Source organism: Brassica napus, chromosome C5 (assembly GCF_020379485.1).
Source record: "Brassica napus cultivar Da-Ae chromosome C5, Da-Ae, whole genome shotgun sequence".
Taxonomy (NCBI): domain Eukaryota; kingdom Viridiplantae; phylum Streptophyta; class Magnoliopsida; order Brassicales; family Brassicaceae; genus Brassica; species Brassica napus.
Genome location: NC_063448.1, coordinates 40419638 through 40435585, shown reverse-complemented (window position 1 = coordinate 40435585; position 15948 = coordinate 40419638). Strand labels below are relative to the sequence as shown.

Genomic DNA, 15948 nt, shown 5'->3' with positions numbered 1-15948 from the left:
CGGTGATCGACCAAAGTGTAGTAAATATCTAGAACGGTGATGAAACTCCCATTGTTAGTGGTCGGATTGGGGTCCTCATGTGTGTTGTGGATGGGACTCTCGTGGTTAGTGTGATTGTTGTGGTGGTCGGGTGTGTTGTGGATGATACTCTCGTGGTTAGGAAAAGAAAGTGAGAAGCGGGATCTAACCTTCCATTTGGAGTTTGTCGGTGAACCGGGAAGCGAGTATCAAGAACTGGTGAGGTTTGTCGGTGAAACAGATAAGCGAAATCGGTGCGACGAACAAGAAAATCAAAGAGCCAAAGGTCTGGTGAGGTTTGATTTGAACCGCAAAGTTCAATAACTTCTGGGACGAGAAATGAAAAGCGAGCCATAGGATTTGGTTAGACAGATAAGCGATTTCGGAGAAGAGAATCAGAAAGTAAAAAAGACAAGATTAGGGTTCATCGGGTTCAACGGGTTCATCGGGTTCATCGGGAGAAAAAGATTAGGGTTCGTCGAGATTGAGATTGATTTACAAGAACCATGAAAATGTGAAAAGATAAGGTAAACGGATGGTTTGTAAAAAGTAAAAGATAAGGAATTAGTTTTGTTTTGGTTAACTAGATTGGTCTAGTTGGGTGGTTAACTAGATTGTCTCTTGTTGAGGGTTATATTAGTAAACATAGCATAGAGAAAGTGTGATGTATCACAATGTAACTTAGAGTGAAATTAATAAGATAAAATGTGTCTCTGTGATTACATTAAGGTAATTGTTGATTTACATCAGCACCTAATGTATAGTCGTATCAAAAACTATTTTATTTCTTGTTTATTGGAGAATCTAGAAACCAAGATGTAATTTTATTTTTGATAAAACACCAATATGTCCATACAAATTGCACATAACATGTAATTGTTGATGTACAAGATGGTTAGCAGCATTCCAAGACTTGGTAAAGAGTCTTCAATAGGATCAGCAATAGACGTACACCTCAAATCAAGATCTCGAGAACCATTGGTTACAGAGGACTTTGCTAAATGAAATTTCGATGTAGGTTCAACACAGATACAAGACATATAAGAGGTGGATGGATAGTATGCAACCACGAAGGGAAACCTCTTTATTGAGGTTTAGGAAAAAAACAAATTTCTCAAGTACACCACTGAAAACTGAAGCTAAAGGTTTATTGATGACAATGCAGTACACATGGAACATAAGATTCAAATCAATTATGGTCGACAGAGATTGTAAAATCTTATTTGATTCAATACAAAGAAAAATTGAAAATGTCTTTATTTAAAATATCAATTTTGATATCTATATGTGGAGTAAAATTTCTCAGATCCTACTTTTGTTTCACCAAGATAATAAAATTTTCTTAGAGCATCATTATCGGACGTAGTTAGTGGAGCTCTTAATGATTTTTGGGTTTAAAAGAAAATAGAAAATCCAAAATAAAAGAAGCGGCGTCGCTTAATTAGTGTTTACAAGGGACGTTGCTAATTGGCACGTGTCATCAAATGAGAGGAGAGAGGAGAGGCGTGTATCTCCGTTTCGTCTTCTGTTCTTTCTCTTTCTCTCGAGACATCTTCTCTTCGGCTTCAAGAAGGCGAATCGCTGTCTCTCTTCCCGGTGGATCTCCTCGAAGAAACAGCGCGACTCCCCCTCTCCGTGGCTCGTCGACGAAACGGAAGCCTCTCTCTCCGTGGATCGTCGACGAATCGACGATTCTCTTTCTCTTGGTGGCTCCTCGATGATACGACGACAGACCTCTCTCTCGGTGGCTGTCCTCGAGCGCTGAATCTCTCCCTCTCCGTGGGTCTCCTCGACGGCGAGGGACCGCTCTCTCCCTGTGGCTCTAGTCGAATCGAAAGGTAAATCTATGGTTGCCTCTTCAATCATGCATGTCTTTGATTAGACTTCTTCTTGTTCTGATCGCATGTTTTATTTGTTTGTAGGTTTGATGATGTCTCGCGGTGGCTCTCCTCGACGGCGACGGTGCTCTCAGCCGGTGGCTCTCCTCGATGGTGACAGGGCTCTCTGTCCTTTGCTCTCCGCGATTCGTTCAGGCAAAGCTTATGTTTAATGTTCAATCATCATGCATGGCTTAGATTGTGCTTTGATCAGTTGTGATTTTTTTGTTTCAAGATCAACGAGTTGATAATGTTTCTGTATGTTGATTATGTTGGCTTTAGGTGTAATATATATTGTTTCATTCTCGTAATGTTTGTTGCATGTTAATCAAATTTGATTTGGCTTATTTCAGTCGATTAATATATTTTGTTTCTGTCTTTGTGGGCTGAGATGTTGGGATCAAATGGCGTTAGATATACAAGCTGTGGAAACAGAGCTGAGGAAGCTTTATCGAACAACGGACTACAATATCAAAACAGGTTAGTGTTACTCTTCCATCTGCTAGGAAATGTAATGAACTGAATTGAATTGAGTTAGCTTCTGTGATGAATTGATTGAAACTGATGGTTTAGTGTAAGATTATGGTTGGGTATGGTAATAAATATAATTGATTGGAAGTGTGTTGAATGAGTTTGATAAATGTGAAGTGTTTTTGGTCGAATCATCTTGTGTCTGAATCTTTCTTGTCTCGGTAAATATATTGATCAGAAATGTCTCTTTGTTTCTTAATGTTTCTTTGTGTACTGTTTGATTGTGAACTTGACTGGAACGAATTGAAATTAGTTAGATAGAAATGAGTAAATATAGAAATGTCTAACTGTGATTAATGAGTTAGCTAGATGTCAAGTCGATGTGGTTGTGGGTGTGATGAATGAGCAATTCAGTTTCTCTCTTGTATTAAACACAATCCCTCTTCTCTTGCAGCTTTCTCTCTTCTATTAAACACAATCCAACTTTCTCTTTTTATTAAACACAATCAGCTAACTCTCTCCTCTATCTTCTCATCTTCTTCTATCCATTTCCATTTCCGGATATTGATTCTACTCCATATGCGCACACGGCAAACTTCGTTGAGCTTCTTAATAGCCAACAAGACACTGTCTTTCCTTTAGTAGAAGATAGTATCGATCCAAATTCATCACATGTTCCTGTCTTCGGCAGTCAAAGTATTGAAGCTTCCAACCTTGGTGTACACAAGCCTTTAGAGCGTAGAGAAAGAAGGACGTGATCGCCAGCTGATGATCTTGTGCTCATCTCCGCCTGGTTAAACACGAGCAAAGATCCTCTAGTAGGCAATGAGCAACGTTCTGGTGCATTCTGGAGTAGAATCGCAGCATACTATGCGGCCAGTCCGAAGGTTGCACTCGGTGAAGAGAGAGAAGCAACCCACTGCAAGCATCGTTGGCACAAGATCAATGATCTTGTTTCCAAGTTTAGTGGATCATGTGAAGCTGCAACAAGAGAGAAGACAAGCGGCCAAAATGAGGTTGATGTTCTCAATAATGCTCACGCCATCTACAACAATAGCTACAAAAAGAAGTTCACGCTTGAACATGCGTGGAGAGAGCTTCGCCATGACCAGAAATGGTGTGGCAATTGTGAGATTTTCAGAGATCTCAGGTTGTGTGTGTATAAGCTCCAATGGAGCAAGATGAGAAGATTAGAGTTTGTTTTAGGTGATTTTAGAGAGAGAGTTTTACAAGAGTGTTTATGTGTTTACTCAAATCAGAAACAAGAGACTTTGAGAGATTAAGAGATTAAAGACTAAGAAAGGGAGAGATTAAAGGGAATCTGATTCAAGAACACATTTCATTATGAAGTGGAGAGGGGAAATCCCCCAAACTCCCTTAAGGCTCAAAATCGCCTCTTACAAGCTTATTTATAAGCTTAATAGGTTTGCACAATCTGAAACCTAAATCTAATGGATAATATTAACTTGAGAGAATGGATGGTGTAGATGAGAGCTTGGTATTGCAATCTGTGTGATGTCTTGTGATTGGCTGAGGGCTGATGATATCTGATTGGCTGATTCAAACTGGTCAAAGGAAAGGCTGTTCTCCCATTGGCTCCTTATAGGCTCCCATGTATCAAGCCTTCATTCAGACCATGTTCATGGTCGTGCCCCCCTTTGGCTTTACAGCCAAGGCCAGCCTGTCCATCCTCCAAAGTAACCAATCAGCTCCATCTTTGCTCTCATTGGCCGCTTGCCTCCACAAAGGATCTTCTTGATTTCCTTTTGATGCTTCACGACTAGACTTCTTTTTATTAGCCCTAAGTATGCACAAAGTCTCCCGGACATGTTCTGATCACGCCCTAAGTTTGCACATCTTGTCCCGGACTTTGCACCACCTCAAAACATCTCAAATGGCCAAGTTGTGTATCCTCGGGTTGTCTCGGTCCGTACGGATCCGTACAGGTCCGTACCATCCGTACTGCCTCGCCCTAAGTATGCACACTTGCCCATTTGCTCCCAAACACTCATCTAAGTCCCTCCTGGACTTGGCCCTATCTTTGCACAGCCATATGAGCACTTCTGGACACCTTTAAACACTCCTAAAGTCTTCATAGATAATCTCCGGAGGTCTTGCCCTATTCTTGCTCAAGACTCAATCTCAACTCAACACTTCACCACTCCATTTCTTTTCTTCAAGTCAACACTCCCCCTCAAGCTTGACTCTAGCTGATCCTAAGTCAAGCTTGGAACCTTGAAGAACTTCCTCATTAAAAACCTCACCAAGGAAAACCCTTTGGGACAAAACCTTGATGAGGGAAAAAGAGTAAAGCCTCCAAGGCCTAGGGATTGGCCAGTGAGTCTTTGTGCCTTACCAGCAATGTAAGGGACACAAAGACTCTGGATCATGGCCCTCATTTGATGCAAGATAGAACCCACTCCTCTTGCTCATCATCAACACTTCTTGTACTCTTCTTTAGACAGATCTTGGTCTCTCCCCCTTTCTCACAACCTTCTTGGTGTGATCAAGTGCTCGGACTACCAGATCTTCCTTGATAGATACAAGCTGATTCTTGGCTGCTTCTTCTTCATGAGTCACCACCATGTTACTGAAACCTTCATGACAGGATGTTTCAGACTGTAGTACCAATCACCTCACTCTAGAGGCCGCATTGGTGATTGCTTCTTTATCCTTCATTATGCTTCATAACTGATCTGCTCCTCTTCTTGAATAACCACCAAGTACTCTCAGATCATGTAAGCTTCAACACTCCCCCTCAAGCTTGAGACTCTCACAGGAACAAGCTTGGATGGATAGCTTCATGATCTGTACCATTACTCCATTGCAACACCTTCTGAACTCGCCATCTTCATGGAGTGCTTGTGGAAGCTTCAGCTACCTCTTCAGTCACCTCACACTAGAAGCCGCACTGATAGAGTCTTCATCTTCTCACAGCCAAGAGTGCTCTGAACACTCTCTTGCCTAGACACGCCACTGCCTAGACCCGGATGGCTCCTTCTTCTTCAGTTGCTTGCAATGGACCTTCTGAACCTTCTTGGTCCGACTGATAGCTCACTAAACTCCCCTCCTCAAGCTTGGATTGAGTATAGGTCCAAGCTTGCAAGTGAGCTTCAGTGAAACTACACACCAGTGGCGCATCACCACTTCTTTCTCAACTCTCCATTGCTCCACACAATGGGCACAGTCTTCCTCTTTCAACTCGGATGGATGGTGAACCAAGAACACCTCTTGTGAACCTGAAACATCACTCAAATTCCAGCAAAGATTAGACACAAGTGCATTGGGTCAACCCTTGATGCATCATCAAGTTTGAACACCAATGTCTTTAAGCAATGCAATAGATTAAACTAGACATTTTCAAGTTCTAATCTTTGCAAGCAAACTCTCTAAGCACAAGCAAGATCCCTTCAAGATTCAAGACAAGCTACTTAGGCAATTTTAATGCTCCTTAATCTGCAACTTAGACATGAATCCAATGCATCAATACAAGGCAGCAACAACACTCAATGCTTCACATTTAAACTTGGTTTCATTTCATGAAAGCAATCAGGTTTAGACATTACTACTATCATCCTAAAAGACAATCATTATGAACCAGTATGCAAGCAACAACTCTCAGTCACCAAACACAACTCAATAAGTATCCTGGGACAGATTCTAAACAATTGTTTATTTAGCAATCTTAACACATCCTCAGGTTGTTCAATCACAACACCACAACACAACCTGTCAATATACTCAAGCTTTATACAAAAAGAAAGAACTTTCTTACAGCCAAGGACCTTTGTATAGATCCTTGATTCCATTGGACAGATTCTGAGTTGTTAGTGTGCACTCCAACGCCTCCATCTTCCATGGACCTTTCCTTTTGAACCACCATGTCTTAGCTCCCACCTTTCTCCATGTTGTACACGCCACACCAGTACAAGCAGCAAGCTTTCTTCTTGAGAAACTTCTTCTTGGACTTTGAATAGCAAGAACCAGGAACTGGCTTTGCTAGAGAGGGTAGCTAATCCACTCCATTGCCTTTGTTTCCTTGGATCTTCTTTTTTCAAGGGCGACATGGGATGATGAGGAACAGCACCAGACAGCTTCTAGACTCCAGGATGAACACGCCTGCCTCTTGAGGTGTTGAACAGCCGGATTGAACAGACAGCTTCTTCTTGGTTGTAATGGACATGGGATTGAGCTCTGAGGTTTGCGGAAGCTTCAACCAGATTCAGATGAACCTGGCTCTGATACCATGTGAGATTTTCAGAGCTCAGGTTGTGTGTGTGTATAAGCTCCAATGGAGCAAGATGAGAAGATTAGAGTTTGTTTTAGGTGATTTTAGAGAGAGAGTTTTATAAGAGTGTTTATGTGTTTACTCAAATCAGAAACAAGAGACTTGGAGAGATTAAGAGATTAAAGACTAAGAAAGGGAGAGATTAAAGGGAATCTGATTCAAGAACACATTTCATTATGAAGTGGAGAGGGGAAATCCCCCAAACTCCCTTAAGGCTCAAAATCGCCTCTTACAAGCTTATTTATAAGCTTAATAGGTTTGCACAATCTGAAACCTAAATCTAATGGATAATATTAACTTGAGAGAATGGATGGTGTAGATGAGAGCTTGGTATTGCAATCTGTGTGATGTCTTGTGATTGGCTGAGGGCTGATGATATCTGATTGGCTGATTCAAACTGGTCAAAGGAAAGGCTGTTCTCCCATTGGCTCCTTATAGGCTCCCATGTATCAAGCCTTCATTCAGACCATGTTCATGGTCGTGCCCCCCTTTGGCTTTACAGCCAAGGCCAGCCTGTCCATCCTCCAAAGTAACCAATCAGCTCCATCTTTGCTCTCATTGGCCGCTTGCCTCCACAAAGGATCTTCTTGATTTCCTTTTGATGCTTCACGACCAGACTTCTTTTTATTAGCCCTAAGTATGCACAAAGTCTCCCGGACATGTTCTGATCACGCCCTAAGTTTGCACATCTTGTCCCGGACTTTGCACCACCTCAAAACATCTCAAATGGCCAAGTTGTGTATCCTCGGGTTGTCTCGGTCCGTACGGATCCGTACAGGTCCGTACCATCCGTACTGCCTCGCCCTAAGTATGCACACTTGCCCATTTGCTCCCAAACACTCATCTAAGTCCCTCCTGGACTTGGCCCTATCTTTGCACAGCCATATGAGCACTTCTGGACACCTTTAAACACTCCTAAAGTCTTCATAGATAATCTCCGGAGGTCTTGCCCTATTCTTGCTCAAGACTCAATCTCAACTCAACACTTCACCACTCCATTTCTTTTCTTCAAGTCAACAGCAATGAAAGCAGCAACAAAAGGATGAAGTTTGATGATGGTTCTCATTCAGCAAGAGAGTCTGTGAAAGATAACGATGCTGAAGTTGATGACGGCACGATCCGCCCCCCAGGAGTAAAGCAGCAAAAGCCCGTGGGAAGAAGATGCCGATGGTGGAGAAGTCTGAATTTCAGACTATGTGTACCATCAAGCAGGAGGATTTGGCTGTCAAGGAAAGGCTTGGGAAGATGAAGCTACTTGACAGTCTCATTGCAAAGCAAGAACCTCTAGCTGATGAAGAAGCAGCTCTGAAGAAGAAGCTCATTCTTGAGTTGATGTCTAATTAGGTTAAGCTAAAGTCTATGGTTTAAATTTCATTGTTCTTGTTCTGTTTTAAATCTCATTGTTGCTTGTGCTTGTGTTGCTTTTGTTGTTGATTCTACTTGTACTGGACAGTCTGTTTTAAATCTCGTTGTTCATGTCTTGTTGTTGCTTGTGCTTGTGTGCTAAAGTCTATGGTTTAAAACTCGTTGTTCTTGTTGTTGCTTTGGTTATTGAATGGAACTTCTTTTGTGTTTCAGGTCACGGTAATGAGTGGAGCATTGGAGTCGGTAGTTTTCTCATGTCAAAGACAGTATGGTGCTGTCTTGTACTCTTTTGTAAGGACTGTCTTGTAATCTTTTGTAAGACAGTTTGTATGTTTATGTCACGGACGCTTTGTATGTTTATGTCACGGAATCTTTGTACTCTTTTGTCTTGTTTTTTTTTGTATGTTTATGTCAGGGACAATGCATTTGTATGTTTCATGAATTATAAAATATGCTACCCTTTATCTCTTGCTTCTATAAATTGTTCTTTCTCTACAAACCAATCACAAACGCATTGTCCCTCTTCCTATGAAACCAAAAGCGAAGCAAAATCACCAATTCATTCTCCATCTTCTTTCCAAACCAAAAGCAAAGACAAATCACAATATCATTCTCCATCTTCTTACCAAACCATCACCGAACCCAAATCACAAACTCAACCTCCCTCTTCTTACCAAACCTCGATCCCAATATCATCTTTTATCAAAAAAATATTCTCTCTTCTATCACAAATATGGCTTCCTCTTCTCAAAACCCTTTTGAAGAATCATTTGATACATTTGATCAATATTTTGATCAAACCTTCGAGAATTTGACCATTGGTCATCAAGAAGAAGCAAGGAAACAAAGAAAAAAATGAGCTTATATTGATAGAAATCGTGAAGAAGGACATATTCGTTTATGGAATTATTATTTCAGTGATACTCCAACGTATCCTGAAAATTTCTTCCGACGACGTTTTAGAATGAACAAGCCGTTGTTCATGCACATTGTTGATCGACTCTCCAACGAAGTTGAATACTTTCGGGAAAAGAAAGATGGTCTCGGAAGGAATAGTCTCTCTCCTCTACAAAAGTGTACTGCAGCCATTCGTGTCTTGACACATGGTTATGCGGCAGATATGGTCGACGAATACCTCCGGCTCGGTGAAACAACTACTCGGTTATGTGTACAAAATTTCGTGGAAGGAATAATATATTTATTCGGCGATGAGTACCTAAGAAGACCAACACCGACTGACCTTCAACGCCTACTTGATATTGGAGAGCATCATGGATTTCCCGGGATGATAGGAAGCATCGATTGTATGCATTGGGAGTGGAAGAATTGTCCCACCGCTTGGAAAGGGCAATATTCTCGTGGTTCGGGTAAACCAACAATCGTTTTAGAGGCGGTTGCCTCGTATGATCTTTGGATATGACATGCGTTTTTTGGCCCTCCAGGTACCTTAAATGATATCAACGTTCTTGATCGCTCACCTGTTTTTGATGACATAATAAAAGGCCAAGCTCCTCAAGTCAGTTTCTATGTCAATGGAAGAGAGTACCATATGGCGTATTATCTCACCGATGGTATTTATTCGAAATGGGCTACTTTTATCCAATCTATTCCAATACCACAAGGGCCGAAAGCAGTTTTATTTGCCCAACGTCAAGAAGCTGTCCGAAAAGATGTCGAGCGTGCTTTTGGAGTCTTGCAAGCTCGATTTGCCATTGTTAAAAATCCAGCGCTGTTTTGAGATAAAGTCAAAATTGGGAAGATTATGAGAGCATGTATCATACTCCATAATATGATAGTAGAAGAGGAACGAGATGGATACACTCAATTTGATGTTTCAGACTTCCAACAAGCAGAAGACAACGGAAGTTCACATGTGGATCTCACGTATTCTACAGACATGCCTACAAATATCGTCAATATGATGGGTGTCGAACAAGAATTCGTGATAGACAAATGCATCAACAACTGAAAGATGATTTGGTTGAACATATATGGCGTAAATTTGGACGTGATGAAGACAACAACTGAGCTCGGATGCTGCTTTGTAATAATTCTCGTGTTTTTTACTAATCTTTGTTGTCATGTTTTTATTATGTTTTATGTAATAAAAAATTTTTAATTTAAAAAAAAAATTAAAATTTTTTAAGAACCCAAAAATAAGAAACTTGCAATGGAGGAAAAAAAAATATCAAGTTGCTTAGCTAAGTCTCTTATCAAAATTAACACCTTAAATACTATTATAATATAATTAAGCAACCTATTATGAGTTGTTAGGATGGATAATGATACTCTTAGCTCATTCGCTTACAACTTATGGTGATCTTAACTTCTTCTTCTATACATATCAGTTGTTTCTGCCTTAATGGCTTCATAATATTTTGTATCATGGTTATGTAAATTCGTTTTTTTTTTTAATATGAATTTGACCTAAAAGCTCTGAAACTTCTTAACTAGAGTCAAACCAATCAAAACTAGACAAACACCACCACCCTACAATCTTAAAAAAAACTTCGCAAAAATCAATGTTTGTACGCACTGAAGTGAAAATTAATATTTTCAAAATGAAGAATCATGCATCATAAGAAAAAGAAAATTCACACAACAAGCAATTAAATCTTAAATAAAGGCCAATAAAACTCTCAACAAATAAAAATATTGATTTAATATTTCTCGGACCTCACCTAGTCTTTTTTTTTTTTTTTGATCAACGACCTAGTCTCTTTTATGTAATCTCTATATATAATAAGCTACATTTTCTATATTTTTATTGGAGAAACTATAAGCTAATCATTCATATTCATGTACAATTATGAGTTTAAATAGTCATATATATTAATAAAAATATTGTATGTTAATAGAAAGAAAAAATCAAGCTTAACATTGGTTAATGACGGTTATTATTCGACACAACAATATAAAGTGAACATACCTAAAAAATAAAACTCCATTCACAATTATAAGTTAAATTTCAATCCATCGATTTTTGTTCAAATATTTTTAAATATAAGCTTATTGTCATAATTATGTGGAATTACAAGTATAAATGTAAACTATAATAAATATATATATATATATATATATTATTATAAAACAGAGTTTCCTCCTTCCTGAGCCCTCCACGTTACCTGCCACGTCAAAAAGTCGGGCGCTGCTGAATCGACAAAATAAAACGCGCCTTTTCATTTAATTTGTGTTGCGATTCATTGGGGTTTAGTTTTGTTGGGCTGTGACTTCTCTTTGTCGGCCCATACCATAATATATCAATGAAACGCTGCGCTTCCTATAAAATTTAGTGTGTGTTTGTCTTCGCATCTCTAATGGCGATTAGTGTTGCGCAGACGATCTTTCATCTTCTTCCTTAAGGAAGGGACGGTTAATCTATGATGTATAAAGAGGTAAACTCATCTCTCCTTGGTGGATTCAAAACCGGTCGCTGTAACACTACCGTCGAACTCTGTCTTCTCAGATTTTGCAAGGCCATGATGTGAAAAGCTACAGCAAGCTTATGGGGTCGATCTACTTCTTCTTGACGATACGGTACCTCTGGCGATTTGAAAAATAAACGCTTCCATTTTCCTGATTTATAGATAACAATAGGATTAATCATTCTAGGTGTTTTCAGCTTATGCTTTCAAAATCGACCATGAAATTTCAGGAGGGTGATGGGAGACGACTATTTATAGTGAATTTCTACTGGAGCGAGATACTGTTCGTGTCATTTGGTCTGGATTTCTTCTCGCTGACAAAGGGAAACCGGAACCGTTATGGGTTTTTGGATTTTTACCTATCCTTGCAGGCTGGATTGTAAACCTTCAACGAGTCATAGGATTATGAACTGAACGTGATCTTTCCGTAAGGGTCAATACCTATGGCAAGACATCTGATTTTGCTTCTAACTATATCATCATATAATTTTAAAATTAAAACCTCATGTTGGAGAAAAATTGCAATTATAAATGAAAATTGTTGGTGTTTATCTATCTTTGCAGGGCTAGATTTCAAACTTTCAAAAGAAAGTTGTTCAAGTAGATGTCAAAGGTACCTACCTCCTTTCATTAAGCTTTTATAAACACTGCCAATTAAAAGTTTAGCGCCAATTCAATCACTGTCAATTGGTCATTGGAAGCTTATATTACCAAAATTTAACTTTTATATCGAAAGGGAAAAGAGATGAATTCATTCTTGGGTTTTGCAGGTCTTCGTGCCACCCCATCCTTTGATCAAACACTGGATCTTTGTCCTCAGAAACGACCAAAAATCCTTCTCCTATTTTCAGTGAGTATATCTAAATTTGATTTCAGGGTTTGTGCAGATTCAACCACTGTTAGGTTGTGCTATTGAGTTTAAAAACCAGTAGGAACATGTTTTCAGTTCGCTACAGTTTGCTAGGGAGACTATTGATGTATTAAGCATCTCGAGAGTGGCTACTGCATCCTGTTTGATACAACTCTCTTTTACTATGTTTGCTTATTTTTCTTGATTTTACACTTTGCGATGATAAAGCCAATTGTTGTTAGATACATCAAGACTCCAGTGGGTGCTGCTTCTGTTTAATTGAGCGAATTAGTTTTAGTTCTGTTATGTGAGTGTGTCTAATGCCGTAAAGCATATTAAAGTGGTGTTGTTAGCTTAAAATGTTTGTTTCGTTCACTCTGTTCATATACATAAGTGCATATTTTATTTTTAGATGTGTTCATTCAGTACCAAGAGTTTAAAAGATATTGTGTTCTTTTTTCTTCAGACAAGTGGGTCCCAGTCTCAGATATTTGTAAGCACCGTTTTCTTAGTACATAAAGATGGTATGCAGTATTTTCAAAAATTTATCTGGTCTTGACTCTCTTTTCTTTGAATAATGTCAGATCTTTGCACATGTGAAATAAATCATGAAAATTGGTCAAAGAGTGAATGACTTTGGGAGGAACATCAGCAGGCTGTTTAAGCACAAACTATCTGTTGGGAAGCGTGTCAGAACGAGGGCAAACATCGCAGCTGGGGCTGTGTCCATCAGCTCAGCCGTAGTCTTAGCTTAGCACAATAACATTATTTTCTAGAGGCCCAGTTGCTAAACCTAAGTGATGTTAAAAAAAAAGCAAAGCTGATTATCAGTCGTTGTCGTCTCAGCTAAGCTTCTGTTCAGGGGAAGGCGTAACAAAGGTCAACAATGGCAGACAATCAGTGAGTGCAACTAAATTTACTTCAAATCAGTTCCACGATCACTGCATATAAGGATTTGATGACAAAGTGGAAACTCACAATTTCATCTCCTTTGCGTTAACCATTTCCGAAACAGAACCTTCCGGTCATGGTGAATTCACAAATCCATCTCTCCAAATTGAAGCCAAGGCGCAGTAAGCAGGTTGTGGTCACACGTCTGCTTTGGTTTTGGGAATCTAGAATGTTAAGAAAGGAGGAAAGCTAATTGGGGTTGACATGCTATTCGTCGCAGAAAAGGTTAGTAATTGGGGTTTGTATGTATAAACGTAAAATTGGTGTTTGTCTTGAACAAAAGAAAAGTTGTATTTGTATAGATAAGCAGTAGTCATACAACAACTTCCTTAGCTTCATTGTTTATAAGCAGTAGTCATACAAGAACTTTCAAGTTATTCATAAACGCGAAAAAAGAGCAGCCTAACTCAGCAAAACATCATCAGCAAGCAAAAGAGTATCAATTTATCATACTAATCAGTTTTTTGTCTCAGGGAGTTGAAGAGCTTCACTTTTTCTAAGGATCTCAAGAGTAAAGACACTTCTGTCCGAGAGTCATGAAAAGCCTCTGCATGTAGAAACAGAGATCGTATCTACGGCCAGTAGTCATGTCGGTATCTAATGGATATTGTTAAAGGTACAGAGAAACAATGATCACGTTCATGCCTCACAACTCAACCAATACTCAAATTATTAAAAAGTTCACATTTTTGTCATGTTAATACTTCGGCATCTCAAGATTCTAAGAAAAAAAGGTAATTCTAAAGTAGTTTCTAATAATGCAAACACAATGGTACGAGTAGTTAAATTTTGTTCAATGTGTGGATTATTAAACTAAATCATGTTCATAGTTCAATACCAAATGTAAGAAGTAGTTAAATGACAGCTGAAACATTTAAGAAACTATGAAAAATTATGAAAAATAAATTTAATGGAAACACACTACTTAATGAAAGTTGATGTTAATTTCAATTTAGACAAAAATAAAACAAAAAAGTATTTTATTAAATAAAAACTATAACAAAAAGAGTAAATAATATTTAAAATAATAAAATGTCACAAATATATTTAATAATAAATAAAATTAAATATATGTCAAAAATATAAATAGAATAAAACATTAAACTAAATAATATAATATCCCGCGAAAGAAATCTGAGCTGAGTTTATATTAGAGGCATAAGAATTCTGCGAAGCAAAAACACAAGAGCTCAAAATAAACCAAAATTTAAATTTCTTAATATGTTTTAATCAATCAAAATTAAAATACAAGCAATATTTTTGAAAAAAAATACAAAATCTATATGAAATATTAAAGAAAATTTTAAATCTATGTAGTAAAGTGGATGTTGGAATATCTTATAAAACTTTTAGGCCTTCATCACCATTAGCAACTATATATAGAAAAAAACCCCAAACTTCAATTCATTTTGATATGTATAAATTGCATAAAAATGTCAAAAAATTATATAAATAATGATTTTGAACACATACAAAATATAAATGATTAATTTAGAACGGTTTAGGTTTGTACCGAGTTAAGCTGAAAAATCTTATATATTGCTTCCATGTGTTTTAGAGTTATGTGGATTTTGGTTTGGACTACAATCAAAGAGAAACCAAAAGTATATTTAAAAAAGTATAAAAGTTAGAAATATATAAACAAATATAACCAAAAAAATATCACACAGAGAAAAGCAAAAAAAAACAACAACAAGAATTGGTATTAACTATAATAACTTTGACGAAGAATTTCTCTCAATAAAAATCTCATTCTGCACTATTTTAAAATCCTCACAAGAAGAGGTATTGCGGATGATTGGAAGGAGTTGTAGCTTTATATTTTTGCTTTAGAAATAAAACTGTAGATTTTTTTTTGCTGTGGCCGTAGATAATTTTGCTGTAGAATATCAGCTGTAGGTTTAAAAAGATTCATTGACTTACATATAAATTTTCTAAAGCAAAAAATAAGTGTTCTAGATTTATGACTTTCCACAGCTAAAAATAAATAAAAAGGAAAGAAAAATCTGTAGCTTTAAAAAATCTTTACAAAGCATGATTGACAAAAATTTGGGCCATAAAAATAATTTAGGCTATGGAGAGATCTTACATCTATTCTAAAGCACTTGCCAATTAACCCCATTAGAAAAACTTGATTTCATTCTTTTTGATCGAATCCGATTGATTTATGTATTTTATAGTGTTATAAAACTTAAAACACTATAAAAGCTTACAATTCGGGACTAAAACAACAACAATACTAAAAATTCGATCATTTTTAGTTATATAATTAAAATTTGGCGATCATTTTTAGTTATATAATTAAAATTTGGTGTAGGCAACATAATCATGTTCATACCCAATTTAACATAAAAAGAAATTTACAAAAAGATATATTTTTATAAAAACCGATCCATCAAAAAGTAAAAAAAATTAAGAATTTTAGTTAGGCATATGCGAAGTTGATATAAAAATGTGTTCTCATTATAGAAAACATAACAAAAAAGGAAAGATAATAACTAAAATTGTATAACGACATAAAATATATTTGACAACAAATAAAAAAACAAAAATAAGTTACAAAAATAAACGAACATCAAACATTAAGTAAAATGAATATAATATCTTTCTTCACTTAAAATTTTCTAAAAAATAAAAACCATCATTATACACATCTTTTGCTAATGCAAACCTAAAATCAAACAACAAAATCATACAAAAAAT

General features: G+C 37.4%; 1 long non-coding RNA gene across 2 annotated transcripts; it reads left to right on the top strand.

Annotated features, from left to right (window-relative positions):
* Positions 1–91: 91 nt before the first annotated feature.
* On the top strand, positions 92–14005 carry LOC106391009. 2 transcript variants are annotated; one of them, XR_001278400.3, is made up of 10 exons: positions 92–2375; positions 8233–11414; positions 11486–11556; positions 11675–11871; positions 12009–12057; positions 12215–12294; positions 12761–12787; positions 12879–13194; positions 13310–13470; positions 13719–14005. It is a non-coding gene; the product is annotated as an uncharacterized LOC106391009 (long non-coding RNA). The 2 variants fall into 2 exon arrangements; XR_001278401.3 differs by lacking the exon at positions 12761–12787 and having other exon boundaries at positions 1015–2375.
* Positions 14006–15948: the final 1943 nt, after the last annotated feature.